The sequence below is a fragment of the Oryctolagus cuniculus genome, chromosome 16, assembly GCF_964237555.1.
Source record: "Oryctolagus cuniculus chromosome 16, mOryCun1.1, whole genome shotgun sequence".
In the NCBI taxonomy this organism is placed as follows: domain Eukaryota; kingdom Metazoa; phylum Chordata; class Mammalia; order Lagomorpha; family Leporidae; genus Oryctolagus; species Oryctolagus cuniculus.
This window is the reverse complement of record NC_091447.1, coordinates 9,595,952-9,608,919: the sequence shown is the minus strand read 5'-3', so window position 1 is coordinate 9,608,919 and position 12,968 is coordinate 9,595,952. Positions and strand designations below refer to the sequence as shown.

The following is a 12,968-nucleotide window of genomic DNA, read 5'->3' as shown; positions in this document are numbered from 1 at the left end:
TGCAGGATCTGGGGCTTTAGCAGTGCACAGTGGTTCTTGAAGCTCATTCAGACTCCCAGGGGAGTTGGTTGGGCTCAGGGCCGGCTCTCTGAGGACCAGGGTGATGACTACCGTGGCCCTGCACTTGCTGATTGTTCCCCAGGGCTGGTAGGGATCGTGCCAGGCATCTCTGGGGTCTGGGCCTGCCATGAGCCTGAGGGAGGTCAGTGTGAGGAGCCAGACGGGATAGGTGGCATGTGTGAGAGAGTGTTTCCATCCAGCGTCCTGAGGAGACCCTAGACACCGGGGCTGTTCCGTGTTGGGTTTGGACAGGGGCGTGGGGAGAGATCAGGAGTGGTGTTGGGCGTGGTTCAGTGAGGAATATCTGGGGAGTAGATGGCCATGGTGGGGACACATAGTGTGCGTGTCCTTCCTGTTAGCTAATGGCTAGTTCCCTGTTGTGGGAATGTCCTTCCCTGAAAGATGAGGGACAGGCTCATGTGCCGGGGTTGGTGCTGACGGTGGCAGCACTGGCGATGTCGAGTGGTTTAGATGGCAGTGGCCCGTGGCCCTTCCCTGTGGGGAGCTCTCCTGTCCCCCAACCAGAGCCTGAAAAGATGCTATTTGGGTGTACTCTCGGTAGTAAAGACCTCCTGTGAAAAGTTTCTGGGAGGAGTTAAGCTGCTGCTGTGCTTTGAATACTCTTTTCCTTCTTTCTCTGAGAAGTAGAGTGAGACACAGAGAGGGAGAGACAGAGAGGTCTTCCATGTGCTGGTTCAATCCGCTACTGGCCACAGTGTCCTCAAATGGGCTAATCGGAGGCCAGGAGCTGAGAGCGTCTACAGGTCTCCGGCGGCATGGGTGCAGGGGTCCAAGGACTTGGGCCATCTTCATTGCTTTCGCAGGCCATCACCAGGGAGCTGGATGGAAGTGGAGCAGCCAGCACACAAGCCAGTGCCCATATGGGATGCTGGCGCCGCAGGTGGAGGCTTAACCTACTGCTCTACACTGCCGACCCAGGAGTGCAGCCACTTTCATCTAAGTTTGGGCTCAGGGTTTTTTGTTGTTGTTGTTAAGATTGATTTATTTACTTCACTGGCAGAGTGACAGGAGAGAAAGAGGCAAGAGAGACAGAGAGAGAGAGGGAGAGAGAGAGGGAGAAAGAGAGACAGAGAGGTCTTTGATCCAATGGGTCACTCCCCAAAGGGCCACAACAGCCGGTGCTGAGCTGATCCAAAGCCAGGAGCCAGGAGCTTCTTCTGGGTCTACCACGTGGATAAGGGGGCCAAGTCCATGGCCCATGTTCCACTGCCTTCTCGTGTCTTAGCAGAGAGCTGCATTGGAAGTGGAGCAGCTGGGACTCCAACCGGTGCCCATATGGTATCTCGATGTCATAGGCAGATGTTCAACCTACTATGCCACAGCGCCGTCCCAGGATGTCGTCTTGTCCCTTCCCTTCCCTTCCCTTCCCTTCCCTTCCCTTCCCTTCCCTTCCCTTCCCTCTCTTTTCTCTTCTCTTCTCTTCTCTTCTCTTCTCTTCTCTTCTCTTCTCTTCTCTTCTCTTCTCTTCTCTTCTCTTCTCTTCTCTTCTCTTCTTTTCTTTTCTCTTCTTCTTTTCAGTTGTTGACTTGAAAGGCAGAGTTGGAGGAAGGGACAGGGAGAGAGATCCAGAAGGATGACTCTGAATTGCTGATTTAATCTCCCAGAAGCCCATGCTGGCTGAGGCTGAGTGAGGCTGAAGCCAGGAGCCTGGAAGACCTTCTGGGCCTGGCACACAGGTGGCAGGGCCGGGGGCACTTGGGTCAACTTGTGCTGCTCTGCCAGGTGTGTGAGCAGGGAGCTGGAATGAAAGCAGGGCTCCAGGAGCAGAACCGGGGTTCTGATGTGGGATGCCAGCCCTGCAGGTGGGGCTTTAGCCTGTGGGCCACAGCGCCAGTCCCATGGGCCTAGGTGGCGGAAAACCTTCCAGGGGTTCCTGTGAAAGGATGTTCTGCCTCTCAGGACCCCTGAATCAGAGAAGGGGGAATCCACGTTGTAACAGGTGCCCGAGTCTACCTTCCCGACCTCCATCAGAGCTCAGGATCCCTGTTGGAGGTGGCTTTTTCATGCTGTAGGTGGAATTGAGCTGTCCTGAGGGCACGTGCAGGTAGGGAGGTGACACTCAGAAGGAGAGGATGTGCAGGACTCGGGCGATGGGGAAAAGCAGGCAGAAACAAGGAATGATGGGAACGAGCCAGGCTGGTACTGGAGAAGCCTGTCCTGTGTCATGGTTGGCATGTGACACTGGGAAGGTCTTGCGGGCATTTAGAAGTGCGGGGCGGGTGAATACAGCAGAACATGAAGCCTGAGAGTGCAGATGACCCGGAGGGGAGGGGCCTGAGCGGGTCCCCTAGTCAGCATGTGGGGCAGTAGCTGGGCACAGGGCAAGAATGCTCAGGATGAGAGATGACTCTGAACTTTCGGAAAGCACTTTTGCATGCTGACCCAGGAGCACATGAATGTACCTGGGAAAAGCGACGCTGTCAACCTAGGCTTAGCACACCCAGGACGTACAGAGTGGGACGGGAAGCTAGCCGTGTGCTGTCACGTCCTGTGTGGCAGGTCGTTGGCAGGAAGAGCCTCCTGCATTCCCGAAAGCCCCAAGGGTGGTCGTGATCTGGCCTTGGGCTGTGGGCCTGCAAGGAGCCTGACCTCATGTCCTCTGCTGGTTCTGAATGTTGATGTCTCAGCTCAGCGCCCTGCCATGGGCCCCCTCCCTGCGGCAGGCCAGTGTGGGGAGCACAGATCTCTGGTCTTCTCCATGCCAGAGCTGTGCAATGGAACGCCCAGGGACGCTGCTGTCACGTGCACCTAAGACCATCACTAACTGCAGGTGGACTGCGCCTGGGTTCCACTGGACAGGTGTGCAGGGCGGAGCATGGTGGTGATCCTTGACATGTTGCAGAAGGACTGTGGGGGGACAGTGATGTCACTGGGTGTGATGCAGGCCATTCCCAGGAACACACACAGGTCAGCCCCCCAGGGCCCCGGCTTCCTCCTCCACAGGCACCCCTCAGCCCTAGTAGAACATCTGAGGCATTCGATCAGAAAATCTTCAGGGTGTGATCTGTTGGAGAAAGTCATAGCGTCCCTGACCCCTGTGCTCCCTGCTGTGCTGCCCTCTTGCTGGCCCCCACGCCCATAGGGTCCCAGAGTCCGGGCTCCCGTGGGGAGGGGAGTCCTCTTCTGGGATCGGCACAGCCCTGACCTGGGCGGGGCCTCCCTCTCAGGGGGTTCCTCATCTGCCAATGGGAGTGAAGCCAGTGTCACCCCATGGCTGAGACAAGGTGCCTGGTGGACGTGGCCAGGGACCCGGAAATCCCAGGAGCGCGGGGAAGGAGCAGCCCCCGTCCTTGCGGACATGCTCTGTGTCTCCATCTTCCCAGCCGAGACCCACCCATGTGGCCTGCACAGCGGGCAGTCTGGGTCACGTGGGGTCCTGGACAAGGCCCCCCTGTCTCCTGTGCAGTGAGCACATCCCTGCTGTGATCCGTCTGTCAGTGACCCGTTGTTGAGCACAGGGCCAGAGCCTGTGACAGGTGTTGTTTGTGTGTGTCCCTGGACGGATTGTGTTCCCTCCGTGGAAGCCCCCAACCCACTCCCTGTGCACCCCTCATCCCGGAAGCTGGGGGCTCCCATTGTGTGCAGGGAGGTGCAGAGCATCGCATTCCCTGATGCGGTGATGGCTGTGGCAGGGCTGCCTTCCCATTGCACAGATGAGGACACTGAGGCTGCGGGGACAGCACCCCCAGCAGGTGCGTTCTGTGACCTCAGAGTCTGCGTCCCTGAGCATGAGGAGGCGCTGCCCCAGCCATGCCAGTGTCTCCCTGTTCCTTGCTTCCCTTGGCCTTCCCAGCATGTGGTGCTCTTTGTCCAAACGGGGAACGTTGGTTCTGCCCCTGGGGAGGTGCCCGTGTCCTCTGCAGAGGATGCAGGTCCCGGGCATTGGAGCCATGGTGCAGGGAGAGTGGGGTGGGGAGGGCACGGCCTGGGGAGCTGGCACGGTGCAAATTGTACATTCCACAGTGGGTAACAACTTACATTTTATTGAGGTTCAGGGACAATAAGGTGGAGAAAAGGAAGAGAGTGGGGAGGAGTAAAGAGAAATACAGGACGACGGGGGCGGGGAAGGCCAGGTGTGGCACTGGGGCTGCAGCAGAAGGGACTTGCGGAGCTGGGGCTGAGGCCGGGGCCAGTGCTGCGTCTGGTGCCCCTGCAGCGTCCTCGGCTTCAGCTGCTGCGTACAGTCCTGGCTCCAGACCCTCCATCCCCAGAGCCTCTTCTCTCAGGGCCTCCCCTGAGCCCTGCTCGGCCCCCGGGGACACAGCTGTCCCCCGCGCATCCTTGTGGTGGCGCTGATCGATGGAGGACCAGCACTGCTCCAGCGGGGGTGTTGTTGGGAGATCAGGGCTCTGTGCCGCCCCAGCCGTGAGGTCAGGTGCCAGGCCCGGCCCTGACCCTGGGTCACGACTGACACAGGCGAAGTCAACGGGCCCTACTTCCTCCGCTGTGAGGTGGGCATTTGCGGAGCCCCTGGGCTCTATCTGGGCTCTGACCAACAGTGTGTGACTGAGGGGGACGTCCAGTGGTTTCTGTGTGCCGGGGAACGCCCGGTACGGGGGCTTCGGAGCTGTGGGCTCGTTTGACCACTCCCCCACCACACACAGGTCATCAGTGAAAGGGGCCTGACACACGTCCTGCCTGCTGGCGATCCGCAGCCTTCTGTGCATTGCCAGGCGCGAGGCTGACCTGTCCTGGCCCTGGGAGACAAGAGCAGAGAATGGCAGGTAAGAGGCAGTCCCTGGATCCCTCCGCGGCCAGGAGCTCTGGGCCTCAGGCTGCCTCCACCTAGGACTTCCAGCCTCCCTCCTCTGAGAGGGAAGTGGCCCCTTGCCCCCCACACCCACACCCACACCCACCCCCAGGGGCCTATGGGCTTCGGGTGGGTTCCCAGTGGTGTCCTGGCCCGCAGAGACCTGTCCTGCTTCCAGACTCACCATGGCCGTTTTCTGTTGGAAGCACCAGGAGCGTCGGGGGTGAGGGCTGGCCCAGCGTCCCCACCACTGGGCGAGGCACCCACCGCAGGGTTTCTTGGGGTCTGGGCTTGGGCATCGCGGGATACAACTCAGGAACATCTTCCTGCGAGACTCTATCCAGGTGAGCTGGTTCAGACTCAACTCTGGAATGTTGGGGTTGTTGCCGGGCCCCCCAGGTCTCCAGGTGAGGTCACTTCCTGTGGCTCCTCAACTGAGCCCCCTCCTCTCACACAAGATGGCTGCCGAGTCCCAGCGGGCGCTGCCTGCTGCACTTCTAAGCCATGCCCTGTGCACACTGTCCCCCGTCGCACCAACAGGGGGAAGCCTCCGCCTGCCACAGCAGGTGTGGGTCCAGCCTTTGTCACAGCTGGGCTAGACCTGTTCCCCCCTGCTTGAGGGCTTCTCACCCTGCATGGTCATTGTCCCTGTCAAGACGCCCCAGCCTCCCGTGTGGTCCCTGGGGATCGTGTCCCAGTGAAGCTGGCGCCCTCAGCTGCCCAGCTGTGGACCCTGAGGAGCAAGAGCTCCCATCACACCCTGAGACCGACCGGGAGCCGCTCCCTGTGCATTGGGAGCCCTGTCCCAGCCCCTGAAGTGTGGCTCCTCCCAGCCACAGGCACCTGGAGGGTGGTTCTTCTCTCTCAAAGCCCAAAACGAGGCTGCGACCACCCAGACTCAGTTGCCCCGTGTGCACCTGGGGCTGTCTGCTCTAGGGAGCTGATGGTCAGTGGAGAACTGAGTGCTCCTAGCTCTGGCCTGTACCCCGGAGGAGTCGTGGGGTGGTCCTTTGGGTCCTGCAGGATCTGGGGCTTTAGCAGTGCACAGTGGTTCTTGAAGCTCATTCAGACTCCCAGGGGAGTTGGTTGGGCTCAGGGCCGGCTCTCTGAGGACCAGGGTGATAACTGCCGTAGCCCTGCACTTGCTGATTGTTCCCCAGGGCTGGTAGGGATCGTGCCAGCCATCTCTGGGGTCTGGGCCTGCCATGAGCCTGAGGGAGGTCAGTGTGAGGAGCCAGACGGGATAGGTGGCATGTGTGAGAGAGTGTTTCCATCCAGCGTCCTGAGGAGACCCTAGACACCGGGGCTGTTCCGTGTTGGGTTTGGACAGGGGCGTGGGGAGAGATCAGGAGTGGTGTTGGGCGTGGTTCAGTGAGGAATGTCTGGGGAGTAGATGGCCTTGGTGGGGACACATAGTGTGCGTGTCCTTCCTGTTAGCTAATGGCTAGTTCCCTGTTGTGGGAATGTCCTTCCCTGAAAGATGAGGGACAGGCTCATGTGCCGGGGTTGGTGCTGACGGTGGCAGCACTGGCGATGTCGAGTGGTTTAGATGGCAGTGGCCCGTGGCCCTTCCCTGTGGGGAGCTCTCCTGTCCCCCAACCAGAGCCTGAAAAGATGCTATTTGGGTGTACTCTCGATAGTAAAGACCTCCTGTGAAAAGTTTCTGGGAGGAGTTAAGCTGCTGCTGTGCTTTGAATACTCTTTTCCTTCTTTCTCTGAGAAGTAGAGTGAGACACAGAGAGGGAGAGACAGAGAGGTCTTCCATGTGCTGGTTCAATCCGCTACTGGCCACAGTGTCCTCAAATGGGCTAATCGGAGGCCAGGAGCTGAGAGCGTCTACAGGTCTCCGGCGGCATGGGTGCAGGGGTCCAAGGACTTGGGCCATCTTCATTGCTTTCGCAGGCCATCACCAGGGAGCTGGGTGGAAGTGGAGCAGCCAGCACACAAGCCAGTGCCCATATGGGATGCTGGCGCCGCAGGTGGAGGCTTAACCTACTGCTCTACACTGCCGACCCAGGAGTGCAGCCACTTTCATCTAAGTTTGGGCTCAGGGTTTTTTGTTGTTGTTGTTAAGATTGATTTATTTACTTCACTGGCAGAGTGACAGGAGAGAAAGAGGCAAGAGAGACAGAGAGAGAGAGGGAGAGAGAGAGGGAGAAAGAGAGACAGAGAGGTCTTTGATCCAATGGGTCACTCCCCAAAGGGCCACAACAGCCGGTGCTGAGCTGATCCAAAGCCAGGAGCCAGGAGCTTCTTCTGGGTCTACCACGTGGATAAGGGGGCCAAGTCCATGGCCCATGTTCCACTGCCTTCTCGTGTCTTAGCAGAGAGCTGCATTGGAAGTGGAGCAGCTGGGACTCCAACCGGTGCCCATATGGTATCTCGATGTCATAGGCAGATGTTCAACCTACTATGCCACAGCGCCGCCCCAGGATGTCGTCTTGTCCCTTCCCTTCCCTTCCCTTCCCTTCCCTTCCCTTCCCTTCCCTTCCCTTCCCTTCCCTTCCCTTCCCTTCCCTTCCCTTCCCCTCCCCTCCCCTCCCCTCCCCTCTCTTTTCTCTTCTCTTCTCTTCTCTTCTCTTCTCTTCTCTTCTCTTCTCTTCTCTTCTCTTCTCTTCTCTTCTCTTCTCTTCTCTTCTTTTCTCTTCTTCTTTTCAATTGTTGACTTGAAAGGCAGAGTTGGAGGAAGGGACAGGGAGAGAGATCCAGAAGGATGACTCTGAATTGCTGATTTAATCTCCCAGAAGCCCATGCTGGCTGAGGCTGAGTGAGGCTGAAGCCAGGAGCCTGGAAGACCTTCTGGGCCTGGCACACAGGTGGCAGGGCCGGGGGCACTTGGGTCAACTTGTGCTGCTCTGCCAGGTGTGTGAGCAGGGAGCTGGAATGAAAGCAGGGCTCCAGGAGCAGAACCGGGGTTCTGATGTGGGATGCTAGCCCTGCAGGTGGGGCTTTAGCCTGTGGGCCCCAGCACCAGCCCCATGGGCCTAGGTGGCGGAAAACCTTCCAGGGGTTCCTGTGAAAGGATGTTCTGCCTCTCAGGACCCCTGAATCAGAGAAGGGGGAATCCACGTTGTAACAGGTACCCGAGTCTACCTTCCCGACCTCCATCAGAGCTCAGGATCCCTGTTGGAGGTGGCTTTTTCATGCTGTAGGTGGAATTGAGCTGTCCTGAGGGCACGTGCAGGTAGGGAGGTGACACTCAGAAGGAGAGGATGTGCAGGACTCGGGCGATGGGGAAAAGCAGGCAGAAACAAGGAATGATGGGAACGAGCCAGGCTGGTACTGGAGAAGCCTGTCCTGTGTCATGGTTGGCATGTGACACTGGGAAGGTCTTGCGGGCATTTAGAAGTGCGGGGCAGGTGAATACAGCAGAACATGAACCCTGAGATCGCAGATGACCCGGAGGGGAGGGGCCTGAGTGGGTCCCCTAGTCAGCATGTGGGGCAGTAGCTGGGCACAGGGCAAGAATGCTCAGGATGAGAGATGACTCTGAACTTTCGGAAAGCACTTTTGCATGCTGACCCAGGAGCACATGAATGTACCTGGGAAAAGCGACGCTGTCAACCTAGGCTTAGCACACCCAGGACGTACAGAGTGGGACGGGAAGCTAGCCGTGTGCTGTCATGTCCTGTGTGGCAGGTCGTTGGCAGGAAGAGCCTCCTGCATTCCCGAAAGCCCCAAGGGTGGTCGTGATCTGGCCTTGGGCTGTGGGCCTGCAAGGAGCCTGACCTCATGTCCTCTGCTGGTTCTGAATGTTGATGTCTCAGCTCAGCGCCCTGCCATGGGCCCCCTCCCTGCGGCAGGCCAGTGTGGGGAGCACAGATCTCTGGTCTTCTCCATGCCAGAGCTGTGCAATGGAACGCCCAGGGACGCTCCTGTCACGTGCACCTAAGACCATCACTAACTGCAGGTGGACTGCGCCTGGGTTCCACTGGACAGGTGTGCAGGGCGGAGCATGGTGGTGATCCTTGACATGTTGCAGAAGGACTGTGGGGGGACAGTGATGTCACTGGGTGTGATGCAGGCCATTCCCAGGAACACACACAGGTCAGCCCCCCAGGGCCCCAGCTTCCTCCTCCACAGGCACCCCTCAGCCCTAGTAGAACATCTGAGGCATTCGATCAGAAAATCTTCAGGGTGTGATCTGTTGGAGAAAGTCATAGCGTTCCTGACCCCTGTGCTCCCTGCTGTGCTGCCCTCTTGCTGGCCCCCACGCCCATAGGGTCCCAGAGTCCGGGCTCCCGTGGGGAGGGGAGTCCTCTTCTGGGATCGGCACAGCCCTGACCTGGGCGGGGCCTCCCTCTCAGGGGGTTCCTCATCTGCCAATGGGAGTGAAGCCAGTGTCACCCCATGGCTGAGACAAGGTGCCTGGTGGACGTGGCCAGGGACCCGGAAATCCCAGGAGCTCGGGGAAGGAGCAGCCCCCGTCCTTGGGGACATGCTCTGTGTCTCCATCTTCCCAGCCGAGACCCACCCATGTGGCCTGCACAGCGGGCAGTCTGGGTCACGTGGGGTCCTGGACAAGGCCCCCCTGTCTCCTGTGCAGTGAGCACATCCCTGCTGTGATCCGTCTGTCAGTGACCCGTTGTTGAGCACAGGGCCAGAGCCTGTGACAGGTGTTGTTTGTGTGTGTCCCTGGACGGATTGTGTTCCCTCCGTGGAAGCCCCCAACCCACTCCCTGTGCACCCCTCATCCTGGAAGCTGGGGGCTCCCATTGTGTGCAGGGAGGTGCAGAGCATCGCATTCCCTGATGCGGTGATGGCTGTGGCAGGGCTGCCTTCCCATTGCACAGATGAGGACACTGAGGCTGCGGGGACAGCACCCCCGGCAGGTCCGTTCTGTGACCTCAGAGTCTGCGTCCCTGAGCATGAGGAGGCGCTGCCCCAGCCATGCCAGCGTCTCCCTGTTCCTTGCTTCCCTTGGCCTTCCCAGCGTGTGGTGCTCTTTGTCCAAACGGGGAACGTTGGCTCTGCCCCTGGGGAGGTGCCCGTGTCCTCTGCAGAGGATGCAGGTCCCGGGCATTGGAGCCATGGTGCAGGGAGAGTGGGGTGGGGAGGGCACGGCCTGGGGAGCTGGCACGGTGCAAATTGTACATTCCACAGTGGGTAACAACTTACATTTTATTGAGGTTCAGGGACAATAAGGTGGAGAAAAGGAAGAGAGTGGGGAGGAGTAAAGAGAAATACAGGACGACGGGGGCGGGGAAGGCCAGGTGTGGCACTGGGGCTGCAGCAGAAGGGACTTGCGGAGCTGGGGCTGAGGCCGGGGCCAGTGCTGCGTCTGGTGCCCCTGCAGCGTCCTCGGCTTCAGCTGCTGCGTACAGTCCTGGCTCCAGACCCTCCATCCCCAGAGCCTCTTCTCTCAGGGCCTCCCCTGAGCCCTGCTCGGCCCCCGGGGACACAGCTGTCCCCCGCGCATCCTTGTGGTGGCGCTGATCGATGGAGGACCAGCACTGCTCCAGCGGGGGTGTTGTTGGGAGATCAGGGCTCTGTGCCGCCCCAGCCGTGAGGTCAGGTTCCATAGTCAGAGTTTGGGGTCAGCTTTGAATTTCGGGCGAAGGGGTTGGTATCCTTGGTTGAAGTGGTAGAGTAGCATCATGTTCTTAAAATGGTCTTGAGTGATGGCTTTGATGTGATTCTGTAAAAAAATTTGGAACCAATTAAATAGGGATGGGTCTCAATAGCAGGGCCATAAGAATGACTGTGACTGGCCAGAGAAAAGGAGCTAACCATGACCCTGTCTCAGTGCAGTCCAGCCCTTGTTTCATTGGTTTCAGCCCTCTGCTGGAGGCAGTAGCCTGTTGTTGATTTTATCTAGGGAGTTGGTTACCACTTTGGATTGATTAGCGTAATAACCGCGCTCTTCTCCCAGGAAAAGACAGGTTCTGACCTATTGTGCTGTCAGGAGATCTAGTGCTTTGGTGTTTTGCAGGACTAGGATGCCAGGGAGTTTGTTCTTGTAAGGTGGATGCAGCCTGGTGGAGGCTTCCAAGTCAGTGTCTGTTAGGCCAGTTGGTTTAGGGAGTGTGGAGATGGAACCTAGGGCTGCACTTCCCACCCCCAACAGGGCTAGGAGAGTGAGGACAACAGCAGGGGCCTTCCTGAAGCTGAAACTGGAGTTGAGTTTATTTGGGATCTAAGTGCTGTTTCCTGGGTGTAGATAAAAATAGGAATGAGTATTACTGGGCACAGGGAGGATGGGCAGGGGTGATGGTTTTTAGAAGACTGTTGTGGCACACGAAATGGGTGCTATTGGAATGTCTGGTGCTGGGGCAGGAAGGGAGGCGGCCGCCGTGCCATTCTTAAAGGGACCTAGAGAAGGCTATGGGCTGCTGATGGCTGGAAGGAAAGTGAGTGAGTCTTTGGTGGTTTGTGATGTGGCTGAAGATTTACTGGAAAAGCTGAGGAAGTTTCATTTTCACAAAGAAACAATTGATGCTGCCATTATAATGAAGATTGAGAAAGATAAACACTTGGTGGTACTGGATGAGGAACTTGAGGGCATTTCTCCGGATGAACTTAAGGATGAGCTACCTGAGCGACAGCCTCGCTTCATTGTGTATAGTTCCAAATATCAACATGATGATGAAGAGTGTCGCATCCTCCGTGCTTTATTTTCTCCGGTCTTGTTGGATGTAAGCCTGAGCAGCAGGTGATGTATGCTGGAAGTAGGAATAAGCTAGTGCAGACAGCTGAGCTGCCCAAGGTATTTGAAATAAGAAATACTGAAGACCTACCTGAAGAGTGGTTACGTGGAATTTTTCCGCTAATGTGAACTTCTGTGTTTCCAAAGTATTTATATATTAACCTGACCATACTGGAACCAGACATAAATACTTATTTATGCCTAAAAATGCATTGTTACTTACAGTATGTTTCCTGCAGTAAAGAAAACGTCTTCATGTGTGCGAAGTTTGAACAACAAAGAGGAAATCATCTTCATCGTAATGAAACTTCCTAAAGCAGTTCCTTAACAATTTGTAATTGTTAGGTGGACTACTTTCCTCCAGGGGCTTTTTACACTCTTGTGATTAATTTCTATAACTTATGGTTTAGGATTTGTTACTATTTACAGAGAGCATTGGAAAGTAGGTTCTTGGACTGTGATAGACAACAGTTGCCTCCTTTTGACAAATCCTGGAAATGAGCAGTTTATAAGTGAAAATAGCATATTATCACTTGTTAAATCATTTCCGTGAATTTGGAGTGAAAGCTTTGAGAGACCCAAATTTTGAGCCATGAATAATAATTTCCTGTAGCATAATCTGTGTTACAAGGACACTTTTTTCTCAATTCCATACCTCCTTTGGTTTCCTGCTTGTTTTCACTCAGCTCTGGAAACTCTGTTCATCAGTCATTCCTTTGTTGTTTTAGATTTATTTATTTATTTGAAAGTCAAAGTTACAGAGAGAGAGAAGAGGCAGATATATATGAGCCAGGAGCTTCTTCCAGGTCTCCCACATGAATGCAGGGGCCCAAGGACTTGGGCCATCTTCTACTGCTTTCCCAGGCCCTAGCAGAGAGCTGGATGGGAAGAGGAGCAGCTGGGGCTCGAACCGGTGCCCATATGGGATGCCGATGCTTTAGGCGAGGACGTCAACCTGCTGCACCACAGTGGCAGCCCCTCATCAGTCATTCTTAAGGTTTGGAAGTTAGATTTTATGATAGAATTACATGAGTATTGGGTTTTCTTGTATAAAATAGATCTTAGTTTTAGCAACTGGTGGGTTGTACTAATCAAGGGCTCCATTCCTGACTATGTTACTTCTAGAGAGTTTCAAACCTAGGTTCGTAGCACTTTATTTATAAGCGTCTCCTAATGTCCTGTGAACACCAGTGATTTTAAGTGTGTTAATACTGTGCCTTTGATTTGTTAGCTTTGAAGTTAGTTTAAGACTTCTACACTGCCATTATTCCAAATTTGCTGAAATTAATACGTTTTTAAAGGGTCCAAGTAAAACAATGTTCTAATATGTGTATCTAAAATTTGTAGTAACATCAACTTCATATTTTTAAAATTCCAACTATCTGCTTGCATTAGTGAGTATATAGTTGTTGAGAGTTACGATTTGGGGTATATTTGTGAATAGTTTTGTGCCATAAGAAAAGAATACTTATAAAATTTTGGCTGTAGTGA

At 55.8% G+C, this 12,968-nt stretch overlaps 1 non-coding gene across 1 annotated transcript in view; it reads left to right on the top strand.

Moving 5' to 3' along the window:
• Positions 1-10,184: 10,184 nt before the first annotated feature.
• LOC127490034 (glia maturation factor beta) overlaps positions 10,185-12,968 on the top strand; it is an 86,328-nt gene continuing 83,544 nt past the window's right edge. The window contains exon 1 of the transcript XR_011383062.1: positions 10,185-12,474. This is a non-coding gene — a transcript (glia maturation factor beta). The remainder of the gene's footprint in view (positions 12,475-12,968) is intronic.